General features: G+C 44.2%; 1 protein-coding gene across 4 annotated transcripts in view; it reads left to right on the top strand.

The window, feature by feature from the left end:
* Window positions 1–13,273, top strand: part of LOC122936379 (mucin-2-like) — a 135,320-nt gene that overhangs the window by 60,024 nt on the left and 62,023 nt on the right. The gene's annotated exons all lie outside the window — the stretch shown is intronic.

The raw sequence follows: 13,273 nt of genomic DNA, 5'->3' as shown, positions 1-13,273 counted from the left end.
TACGTCGCTGACTGTGGACGTGAATCACAACTTGATTGGTTAGAGACAAAGAACCAAATGTGCTACTAAGGTGTTAAAAACACAGTCTCCAATCCACTGTTAGGGGTAATGATTTAGTCAGTTGGAGGGGATGTGCACAATCACTCACTCCAAGGGCTAAAGCGGCAAACTCTTGCCGTGCCACATCTGCAGCTATTGTTGCCAACTTGGCTAGTTAGCAACTATAGCTGATTTTTAACTACTGTCATAAAATGGTGGGAGAACTTGATGCATCAAACCCACTGTAAGGCTTGAAATGCTGTTTGACAGCTAACTAGTGGGAGACTTGATGCATCAGCCCACTGTGAAGCCTAAGATGCTGTTTAACAGCTGACTATTGATGCAGACGTTGCCAACTCCTTGTTACATCAGGAAGGTACCAGTGATCCAGCCGGACTACTGTTTGACTCCTAACAGTGGAAACACAACGCTAATTAAAACCTAAAACTGCCCCCACGACATGTTTCGCCAGTATCTCTGGCTTCTTCAGGGGTGATGGGCAGCAATGGATGACCTCAGATACTGGGAGTGGAAATAGGATGTCCGCTGACTGACAGATGCGAACGCCCTATCAGTTAGAGGGCAGGAGACTCTGCCAGCCAATTGCTATCGTGGGACAAATTTCATCTGTTTATTACGTCAGAAAGCCGCCGTCGCCTTGCAAGCCTGTCATCACTAGCGCACTGCCCTAAGAGCGCATGCGCAGACACTTATACGTCCGCGACTCATTGGGTGTCTAAATGATTACCCCTAACAGTGGATTGGAGACTGTGTTTTTAACACCTTAGTAGCACATTTGGTTCTTTGTCTATAACCAATCAAGTTGTGATTCACGTCCACAGTCAGCAACGTATTTTAATAAATACTATAATAAAAGTGAAGCATTCATTTGTACCTGGGCCAAGATAGGTTCTATTGCCTACTTAGGCATTTGTAAATAAAGAAAATAACATCCTGACACTGCTCTGTTTTTCAACCCCCTTCAACATCACAGGAGCTCTGATGTCTACAATCTGCAAGTTCTAACTTCAGAATCTTACAGATTTTCATTTGAATCTTCTCAGTTCAACAACTTCCAAAAGAACTTTGCTAGATTCAACCAAGCCAACTACTGTTCCACTCAGAGCTCGTAGCAGATTTGCAAAACACGTGCAACCCTAATTCACCCGCAGATTATTAATTCCCACGAATGCCCGGGTTCCCATTCAGATTGGCGGGTCCAAACTACCCTCTCTCTATGTAACACCCTATCAACGATAAGCATGTACATTTTCTTAAATCCCACTCTACTGACACCAAGTGTAGCATAAAATGAATTCAAAAGATTTGGGAATTAATAATCTTACGCAGACTAAGAAAATAAATATATTTACTAAGTGTGATTAAATATGCGATAACACAAACGAATCACATATAGCAGGGGTGGCCAACCTGTGGCTCTTGAGCCACATGCGGCTCTTTGCTCCTTCAAGTGAGGCTCTAGCTGTGAAGCCAGGAAGCACTCTTTACCCCATGCTCAGATCTCTTTTCCTGATCGGGCACTGTTACTACTTTGCAGCTCCAGCTCACTCTTCACTATGTCCTAAAGCACACAGTGTGAGAACATAGTATGTGGAGACACACACTATGACCTGACATTGTGCTCATCAGGTCACAGTGGAGAGCGTGTCAGACCTGCAGAGTAGCAGGAGCCCAGTGCCTGATCAGGAGAGGGAATTTTTTAAAATGTATTTATAGAACTGAGCATGGGGGTCTGATCTTAGCATGGGAGGTTCTGATCTGAGCATGGGGGGGGAGGCGGGGTCCTGATCTGGACAATGGGGGTCTGATCTGAGCATAAGTGGGAAAATCGGAGCATGAGGGCTCAGATTTGAGCATGGGCAGATCTGATCATGGGGGGGCAGATCTGAGAAGGGGGAAATCTGAGCATGGGGGGTGGGGAGATCTGACACTGGGAGTCTGATTTCTGTTGCCTGATCCGAGCATTGAGGGTCTTATTTTGGAGGTCTGATTTGGAGGTCTGATGAGGTTTAGGGATCTTATTGTAGGTCAGATTAGGATTGGGGATCTGATTTAGGAGTCTCTGAGGTCTGATGAAAAATATATATATTTTTTTCTCTGCTAATGAAAAATAAGAAAAAAATATTTTTAGCAGACCTCAGATCGGTTGAAAAATATTTATTTTATCTTATTTTTCTTTGTTTAAAAACCTAGGTGCATCTTGAAGGGCGAAAAATACAGTGACTCATGTGTAATTGTATAGCTTGTGGCTCCTGGTAGTCATATGTTTTTTTTTGGGGCTCTTTGTGTATGTAAGGTTGGCCACCCCTGACATATAGAATAATAAAAAGTTAAAAACATCACTAGCCTAAATTTAGGGTATGGATCTGGTTGATTATGCTATAACACATTGCTGTCTACCAAATTATAACACATGACCGACATCCCAGGGTGCACAAGAGACAGGTCATCCTACCTAGGATGAAGTTCCTAGTGAAATCCCATTTCATTGTTAGAGCAGACCACAGTTATTACTATCAGCCCCTTCTCCAATGTGTATCACACATGTCTCTGAGATCACTCAGGAATGTGGGAGATGGGTACTACATTTACAAGGCACATCATTACCCAGAAGGCTAATAATAAAAGGGAACAGAATGAAAGTAACAAAGTCAATCAGTAATGAAAAAAATACCCGTACAATACAATACAATAGAATATAATAAAAAAATCTTTTGTATTTTGGTATTATTATAATTATACTGAACCAGAGTAAAAAGTAAACATCTTTTTTATACTAGATAGAGAATATTGCAAGTACCGTATAAGGGCAGGGGCGGACATACCGCCTGTGCACCTGGTTCAGCTGCACAGGGGCCCAGCGTGTGAGGGGGCCCAGCTTGGACTGGCCCACTGGGGAGATCGTGACTAGCAAATTAGCTTTCTGAGTTGCCGGTAAGCTCCTCCCACTGTGCGATTGCACACAGTAGGAAAAGTAGCTGACTGTAATGGGGCCCCCTTCCTGAACTTCAGAGGGACTGAGAGATGATCTGCTGGTCAGGGGCTGAATAGCAGTGCTGGTTCATAGGAGGGCTGGTAGGTTTTAGTATAATCAGCACTCCTGGTCAGTAAGGCTGGATCCACAAGATCTGATTTTTAACAAATCGTGGCAAAAAAAATACCACATTTTGCAGCGATTTTTATAAAAAATAAGACCTTGTGGACCCAACCTTACTGGCCAGGAGATGGAGAGCTGATTGGTCTACAAACTGTTACTCAAAACCACTGACAGCCTCTCCTCCAAAGAGCTAGCTCTGCTAGAAGGAAGGAAGGGCTGCTGCTGTGTGCAGCCCAAGCCCTGCTACTGAGAGGGGGAGGAGCCTGAGCCTGCTACTGAGAGGGGGAGGAGCCTGGCTGAGGACACAAGAACCAGCAATACAGAGCCAGGAGGTGAGGAAGGGATCTATATGTTATGTAATGTAAAAGAGTGCCTGCCCTGCATGTATGACAGTGTGTGTATGTGAGAGCGCATGCATGTATGACAGTCTGTGTATGTGAGAGCGCATGCATGTATGACAGTCTGTGTATGTGAGAGGCTCTGCATGTATGACAGTTTGTGTATGTGAGAGGCTCTGCATGTATGACAGTCTGTGTATGTGAGAGGCTCTGCATGTATGACAGTCTGTGTATGTGAGAGGCTCTGCATGTATGACAGTTTGTGTATGTGAGAGGCTCTGCATGTATGACATTGTGTGTATGTGAGAGGCTCTGCATGTATGACAGTCTGTGTATGTGAGAGGCTCTGCATGTAGGACAGTCTGTGTATGTGAGAGTGCATGCATGTATGACAGTGTGTGTATGTGAGAGTTCCTGCATGTATGATATATGACAGTCTGTGTATGTGAGAGTACATGCATGTATGACAGTCTGTGTATGTGAGAGGCTCTGCATGTATGATATATGACAGTTTGTGTATGTGAGAGTGCCTGCATGTATGATGTATGACAGTCTATGTATATGAGAGCGCCTGCATGTATGACAGTCTGTGTATGTGAGAGGCTCTGCATGTATGATGTATGACAGTCTGTGTATGTGAGAGTGCCTGCATGTATGACAGTCTGTGTATGTGAGAGGCTCTGCATGTATGATGTATGACAGTCTGTGTATGTGAGAGTGCCTGCATGTATGACAGTCTGTGTATGTGAGAGGCTCTGCATGTATGATGTATGACAGTCTGTGTATGTGAGAGTGCCTGCATGTATGACAGTCTGTGTATGTGAGAGGCTCTGCATGTATGATGTATGACAGTCTGTGTATGTGAGAGTGCCTGCATGTATGACAGTCTGTGTATGTGAGAGGCTCTGCATGTATGATGTATGACAGTCTGTGTATGTGAGAGTGCCTGCATGTATGACAGTCTGTGTATGTGAGATTATACACCTATTTGGAAAAATTTTAATTTAAAGGAATTGCAAACGATTAGGAGTTGGGAAGACTGGGAAAAAAAGGGGATGAAATATCTAGGTCAAGTATTTGAAGAAGATAAACTGTAGGACTTGAATACACTTGCTAGGGAGTTTGGGATCCCCAAAAGGATATTTATAAATACCTCCAGCTTAGGAACGCTTTGAGGACAGTGGTAAAGGTAGGAAAAAAGGGGATATCAACCGTCAGTATGGTGTTCAATACTGACTATAACAATTGTGAAAACACTGGTATATGCCAAACAGCGCCACCATCTGGATTGCCAGAGTAGTCTCACAAGCTACTAACACATAAAGGGCTCAATACACCACAGGGTTCAGGATGTGTGACCCAGGGTGAAAGGTATCGAGGGGATGTATTGGTATGGGAATTTCACCAAACACCACTCCAAAACAGTGAGAGCCAGCGCGCAGACTCTCACTGCACTAATAATCACAGGTGCTGGACTATGGCAGAGCACATACAATCACTCCAGGTGGATTGAAGGAGCAATGGTTGCCCTGACATATCCCTTATTGGCAACAGCTCAACGCGTTTCCATGCATTGGGGATGCATTTCATCAGGAGCTATGTGCACCAGGTTAATGATAGAGCCCAGAGCCTCAATGTTGTTTCACTGACCGAGGTAATGGACGAACAAACAGTGATAGAGATCCCTGCCTAGCGCCGTTTTCCTCTGGTGTGAGGTACGGAGCTTTTACAAACAGTCACTATCCTGCCTGAGCTAGCAACCTCTAGGCTGAGGTGCTGCGTGCTAGTGTGCATATGATTCGGCACTGTGATGGCCGCAAAGCGGCCCACAGAACGCCGAGCTTTACAGGGTGAAACCCCGCCCTGTTAGACACGCCTCCAACAATCAGCCAATCCGGCCAGGAGGCACGGCACAAGGCGAACCAAAGGCTAAGGGAAGGAGGAACACAGTGGGTCTCAGGGGAAGCGCAGAAAGCGCCACATAAACAAAACAAGGAATTAACAAGGCGACTTTACATACAGTTACCGCAGCATGGACACCTTTACTATAGATATACAGTGAAGGAGGATCACTCCAGGAGATGTATGTAAACGGACAGACGCATCAATTCATGTGTATATCCATTTGTATCAGTAATCATACACATGAATCCACTCCTCATAGTCCATTGTACAGTATCACAAAGAAATCAGCCTAGTCACTAAATAAACGGGACGTATGAGATCGCATCATTAAGGCCAGATGGTTTGATGGTATTCAAAGAAAAAATCCATCTCGCCTCTTTTTGTAACAATATGCGATCATAATCACCGCCCCTTGGTGACGGCTTCACAGAGTCGATCACTTGAAATTTGACCGATGATGTATCCCCCCTGTGAAGGTCAAGAACATGACGAGCAATTGGCGTATCTTTGAGATTGGTGATATCCAGAATATGTTCCCCAATCCGTCTTCTTAGCTCTCTGATGGTTTTACCCACATATTTGATGTTGCATACACATGTCATTAAATACACAACACCAACTGACTTGCAATTGTGGAAAGACTTAATGAAGAACATTTTGTCCGCAGTGCTGTTAGTAAAGCTTTTAGATTTTTTGATGAACCCACAAAATTTACAGGATCCACAAGGAAACGTACCTGTAAGTGGGTTTCGTAGCCATGATTGCGGACGGGGGCTGGTGTACAGACTATGCGTCAACATATCACGTAAATTATTGTTGCGGCGATAAGTGACTGAAGGGTTGGCTGAAATCATACCACCAATATCTGGATCAGATTTCAAAATGTCCCAGTGCTCATTAAGGACATGACGCACCTTGTCATGGGCACTGTCAAACGTCCCAATAATCCTCACGATGTTCTCACTAGTGTCCCTCTTTTTCGGAGACAACAACAGATCCCTGTTGGTGCTCATTGAGTGCTGGTAAGCCTGCTTAAGACACTGCTGAGGATAACCACGACACCGAAACCTCTGCTGGAGATCTTTAGCAGCCACCCTAAAGTCACTAAGATGAGAACAGTTCCTCCTCACCCTCAGATATTGGCCCTTAGAGATTCCTCTCCTAAGGGCCAAAGGGTGCGCACTGTCCCATTTCAAAAGGTTATTAGTAGCTGTGGGCTTTCTGAAGACGTTGGTACTAATATGCCCATCAGCAGACAATGAAATGGACAGATCCAGGAAGGAAATGTTGTTCATATCCATTTCTGAGGTGAAGAAAAGTCCCACGGTGTTATTATTGAGGAGCGCAACAAATTCACGGAACAACTCACTGTCGCCCCCCCACAGGATCAGCACATCATCGATGTACCTGATCCAGAGGGGGACAACATCCGTGAATCGCTCCATATCTTCACAAAACACTACCTCCCTTTCCCACCAGCCCAGGTAAAGGTTCGCAAAAGTCGGGGCACAGGGACTACCCATTGCGACCCCCCTGAGCTGGTGGAAAATAGAGCCATCAAACAAAAATACATTGTGTGTGAGTATGAAACTCAACAGTTCCATTACAAAGGCATTATGGTCCCTGTATTGTTCACCTCTCTGCTGAAGGAACGTTAGGATCGCTCCACAGCCCAATCCATGAGGGATTGAGCTGTAGAGCGCCTCCACGTCCAAGCTAGCTAGATAGGTACCACTGTCACATTGGACACCATCCAAGCGTCCCAGCACATCCATAGTATCCCTTACATGTGAGGGCAAGCTGTTAACGAATGGACGCAGGATGGTGTCAACATAAGTACTGATATTGGCTGTCAAACAATTGTTCCCAGACACTATCGGCCTCCCCTTTAAAGGTTCATACCCCTTATGAACTTTGGGGAGACAATAAAAGGCCGCAGTGACTGGGTGTGCAGGTAACAAAAAAGCCAATTCAGTCTTATCAATGAGTTTCTTCTCAAGGGCTTGGTTCAAAATACAGGACAATTCCATCTTGTAAGCTGGCGTGGGATCAGACGGAAGTAGTTCATATGTAAACTTGTCCTTGAGCACGCTCATACACATATTACGGTATTAAATATGTAAAGAATCCCCATCATGGATATTACGGTATTGTTCGTGCCCAAGAACAACAATATTTCCGCCTTTGTCTGATGATTTAATCACCACTTCTTTGTCCTGTTGCAATAACCACAAGGCCCCTCTTTCTTGGTCATTCAAATTGTCACTGTTAAGTCCATGCATGTCAATCTGACTCAACTTATTGGACACTATAGACACAAATGTATCAATTGGGGTGCAGTCACCAATAGGTGGCATTTTAGTTGAGGGTAATCTAAGCTTAGTGAACGGACCATCACCTGGATCTCTTTGTCCCTCAGCAAGAAGATCTGATAGAATTTGGACATCTGGCAGGTCTGATATGATCGCATTTTGTTACAAAAAGAGGCGAGATGGATTTTTTCTCTGAATACCATCAAACCATCTGGCCTTAATGATGCGATCTCATACGTCCCGTTTATTTAGTGACCAGGCTGATTTCTTTGTGATACTGTACAATGGACTATGAGGAATGGATTCATGTGTATGATTACTGATACAAATGGATATACACATGAATTTATGTGTCTGTCCGTTTATATACATCTCCTGGAGTGACCCTCCTTCACTGTATATCTATAGTAAAGGTGTCCATGCTGCGGTAACTGGATGTAAAGCCGCCTTGTTAATTCCTTGTTTTGTTTATGTGGCGCTTTCTGCGCTTTCCCTGAGACTCACTGTGTTCCTCCTTCCTCTAGCCTTTGGTTCGCCTTGTGCCGTGCCTCCTGGCCGGATTGGCTGATTGTTGGAGGCGTGTCTAACAGGGCGGGGTTTCACCCTGTAAAGCTCGGCGTTCTGTGGGCCGCTTTGCGGCCATCACAGTGCCGAATCATATGCACACTAGCACGCAGCACCTCAGCCTAGAGGTTGCTAGCTCAGGCAGGATAGTGACTGTTTGTAAAGCTCCGTACCTCACACTAGAGGAAAACGGTGCTAGGCAGGGATCTCTATCACTGTTCGTCCATTACCTCGGTCAGTGAAACACCACTGAGGCTCTGGGCTCTATCATTAACCTGGTGCACATAGCTCCTGATGAAATGCATCCCCAATGCATGGAAACGCGTTGAGCTGTTGCCAATAAGGGATATGTCAGGGCAACCATTGCTCCTTCAATCCACCTGGAGTGATTGTATGTGCTCTGCCATAGTCCAGCACCTGTGATTATTAGTGCAGTGAGAGTCTGCGCGCTGGCTCTCACTGTTTTGGAGTGGTGTTTGGTGAAATTCCCATACCAATACATCCCCTCGATACCTTTCACCCTGGGTCACACATCCTGAACCCTGTGGTGTATTGAGCCCTTTATGTGTTAGTAGCTTGTGAGACTACTCTGGTATTCCAGATGGTGGCGCTGTTTGGCATATACCAGTGTTTTCACAATTGTTATAGTCAGTATTGAACACCATACTGACGGTTGATATCCCCTTTTTTCTTAATTAGACAATTAATAAAGATATTATTATTTTGTTTTAGCGCCTATCCTCACATTATTTGCTCGATTGTATTTATAGGCGTATATTCAATATACTACTTCAGTTTATTCCAGTGGTAAAGGTGGACAAATATAGAAAGGAACAATCAGACAGAATAGATAAATTCACTAATGGAGGAGAAAAAAGAGGCATAACAAAAAAAAAGATATGGGATATTGATGGAGGGAAAGAAAGAACAGATTACAATACTTGCTAGGAAAAACGGAAGAGAAATGGAAAGATTCTCTTAGAAGTTATGCTACGGTCTCGGATAGGGGTACACATAGATTACATCAATCTCCTATGATGCTAAAGAAAATGGGTGTGAGAACTTCAGATAAGTGCCCAAAATGTAGGGGAGAGAATTCAGATCTAATACACTGTTTTTGAAGATGCCCCAAACTTTTTAGATATTGGAAAGAGATAGCAGAGATTGTACTTGTATTCTTGGATGTTCAGGTGCTTGAAGATCCAGTAGTTTGTATATTGGGAGTAACTGAACATCTGAAATTAAAGAAAGAAGTACGATTGGTTCTCGGTAAAGTACTATTTCAAGCTAGACTCCTTATACTTAGGAAATGGGTAAAGGAAGACCCGCCTACAGTGAGACAGTGGCGAGAAGTAGTCGTTAATCTCATTAAAATTCAAGGGGTGACTGAGTGCCATACTAAAAATTCTGAAGAAATGCATGAGATATGGAAAAAAATTCCATATTAGGTCTAGAACCCTTATTTTATTTTTATTTTTTCAGTCCCTTTCTCTCCCTCTCTCTCTCTCTCCAAGGGGTGGCAGGTGGGTATTTGGGTGATAAGGAATAAGTATAATATCTATTAAAGTTGTAATACGGATTTTTCTATTGCGGTATTGATGTGATGATTGTGTATACGTTTTCAAAAGAAAATAATAAAGATTATACTATTAATATAAAAAAGAGATGTATGACAGTCTGTGTATGTGAGAGCGCCTGCATGTAGGACAGTGTGTGTATGTGAGAGGCCCTGCATGTAGAACAGTGTGTGTATGTGAGAGTGCCTGCATGTATGACAGTCTGTGTATGTAAAAGTGCCTGCATGTATGACAGTCTGGGTATGTGAGAGTGCCTGCATGTATGACAGTCTGTGTATGTGAGAGTGCATGCATGTATGACAGTGTGTGTATGTGAGAGGCTCTGCATGTATGACAGTCTGTGTATGTGAGAGCGCCTGCATGTATGACAGTGTGTGTATGTGAGAGTGCCTGCATGTATGACAGTGTGTGTATGTGAGAGTGCCTGTATATATGACAGTGTGTGTATGTGAGAGTGCCTGTATATATGACAGTGTGTGTATGTGAGAGTGCCTGTATATATGACAGTGTGTGTATGTGAGAGTGCCTGCATGTATGACAGTGTGTGTATGTGAGAGTGCCTGTATATATGACAGTGTGTGTATGTGAGAGTGCCTGTATATATGACAGTGTGTGTATGTGAGAGTGCCTGTATATATGACAGTGTGTGTATGTGAGAGGCTCTGCATGTAGGACAGTGTGTGTATGTGAGAGGCCCTGCATGTAGGACAGTGTGTGTATGTAAGAGTACCTGCATGTATGACAGTCTGTGTATGTGAGAGTGCATGCATGTATGACAGTCTGTGTATGTGAGAGGCTCTGCATGTATGACAGTCTGTGTATGTGAGAGCGCCTGCATGTATGACAGTGTGTGTATGTGAGAGTGCCTGTATATATGACAGTGTGTGTATGTGAGAGTGCCTGCATGTATGACAGTGTGTGTATGTGAGAGTGCCTGTATATATGACAGTGTGTGTATGTGAGAGTGCCTGTATATATGACAGTGTGTGTATGTGAGAGTGCCTGTATATATGACAGTGTGTGTATGTAAGAGTGCCTGCATGTATGACAGTGTGGGTATGTAAAAGTGCCTGCATATATGACAGTCTGTGTATGTGAGAGCGCCTGCATGTAGGACAGTGTGGGTATGTAAGAGTGCCTGCATGTATGGCAGTGTGTGTATGTAAAAGTGCCTGCATGTATGACAGTCTGTGTATGTGAGAGCGCCTGCATGTAGGACAGTGTGGGTATGTGAGAGGCTCTGCATGTAGGACAGTCTGTGTATGTGAGAGGCTCTGCATGTAGGACAGTGTGTGTATGTGAGAGGCCCTGCATGTAGGACAGTGTGTGTATGTAAGAGTACCTGCATGTATGACAGTCTGTGTATGTGAGAGTGCATGCATGTATGACAGTCTGTGTATGTGAGAGGCTCTGCATGTATGACAGTCTGTGTATGTGAGAGTGCCTGCATGTAGGACAGTGTGTGTATGTGAGAGGCTCTGCATGTATGGCAGTCTGTGTATGTGAGAGCGCCTGCATGTATGACAGTGTGTGTATGTGAGAGTGCCTGCATGTATGACAGTGTGTGTATGTGAGAGTGCCTGCATGTATGACAGTGTGTGTATGTGAGAGTGCCTGTATATATGACAGTGTGTGTATGTGAGAGTGCCTGTATATATGACAGTGTGTGTATGTGAGAGTGCCTGTATATATGACAGTGTGTGTATGTAAGAGTGCCTGCATGTATGACAGTGTGTGTATGTAAAAGTGCCTGCATGTATGACAGTCTGTGTATGTGAGAGCGCCTGCATGTAGGACAGTGTGGGTATGTGAGAGGCTCTGCATGTAGGACAGTCTGTGTATGTGAGAGGCTCTGCATGTAGGACAGTGTGGGTATGTGAGAGGCTCTGCATGTATGACAGTGTGTGTATGTGAGAGTGACTGTATATATGACAGTGTGTGTATGTGAGAGTGCCTGTATATATGACAGTGTGTGTATGTGAGAGTGCCTGTATATATGACAGTGTGTGTATGTAAGAGTGCCTGCATGTATGACAGTGTGTGTATGTAAAAGTGCCTGCATGTATGACAGTCTGTGTATGTGAGAGCGCCTGCATGTAGGACAGTGTGGGTATGTGAGAGGCTCTGCATGTAGGACAGTCTGTGTATGTGAGAGGCTCTGCATGTAGGACAGTGTGGGTATGTGAGAGGCTCTGCATGTAGGACAGTCTGTGTATGTGAGAGTGCCTGCATGTAGGACAGTGTGTGTATTTAAGAGTGCCCTGCATGTATGACAGTCTGTGTATGTGAGAGTGCATGCATGTATGACAGTCTGTGTATGTGAGAGGCTCTGCATGTATGATGTATGACAGTCTGTGTATGTGAGAGTGCCTGCATGTAGGACAGTGTGGGTATGTGAGAGGCTCTGCATGTAGGACAGTGTGTGTATGTGAGAGTGCCTGCATGTAGGACAGTGTGTGTATGTGAGAGTGCCTGCATGTAGGACAGTGTGGGTATGTGAGAGGCTCTGCATGTAGGACAGTCTGTGTATGTGAGAGTGCCTGCGAGGATGTGTGAAAAAGACCCATTCATTTCAATGGGGCTACAAATGATGCAAACAGCACACTGCGTGTTGTCCGCATCCGTACTTCTGTTCCTCGGCCCTGCAAAAAAGATAGAACATGTCCTATTCTTGTAGGCAATTGCGGACAAGAATCAGCATTTTCTATCATAGGACGCACGCAGGCAGTCTCCGAGTTTTGCGGATCCGCAATTTGCAAACTGCAAAACACATATGGCCGTCTAAATGGTCCCTTAGACTAGCACCACAAGGTGGCTGTGGCTGCAACACACATTGTGTTGCCAAAGCCTGAAGCAATACTACGCTACACCGCAACTAATAAAGTAAATGGGGCCGTGACCCGACAGTCACAAAAAATTCCAACCTGCTGAATTTCTTGCGACTTTCTAATTGTGATTGTAGGAAACTTGAAGGTCACAATGCTACCCAATGCATTGTGCTGCTGTGATCCTTGGTTGCACGACACATTGTGGCCAAAAGCACTGTGCAGCCTTATATTCTCATTGGTCTTCCAGGATTATGCACATATTGTATATGTTTATGTCTGTATGTGTGGTTTGTGGAGGGAGGGTGGGGGGGCAGGCACATTCTTTGCACAGGGGCCCTCTGCTGTCTGTGTCTACCCCTGAAGGGCACATTTACATGACAGTAAAAAATAAATAAAAATATGTCTCATGTCTCTCTGTTTTTAACATCAGTTTTCATCCATTTTAGATATGCAGCTTACAATAAACTCATTAGTTTGGTCAGACATTCTACACCAAATAGACCTCACTAAATTTTCCTTTTTGGATACAAAGCAATGCATATTATACTTTAAAAAAATTGCAACTTTCATCAGTATCATTTTTATCATTTTC

The sequence above is a fragment of the Bufo gargarizans genome, chromosome 4 (genome assembly GCF_014858855.1).
Source record: "Bufo gargarizans isolate SCDJY-AF-19 chromosome 4, ASM1485885v1, whole genome shotgun sequence".
Lineage (NCBI taxonomy): Eukaryota > Metazoa > Chordata > Amphibia > Anura > Bufonidae > Bufo > Bufo gargarizans.
Note: the sequence above shows the minus strand (reverse complement) of the source record. Positions and strands in the feature narration are given on the sequence as shown.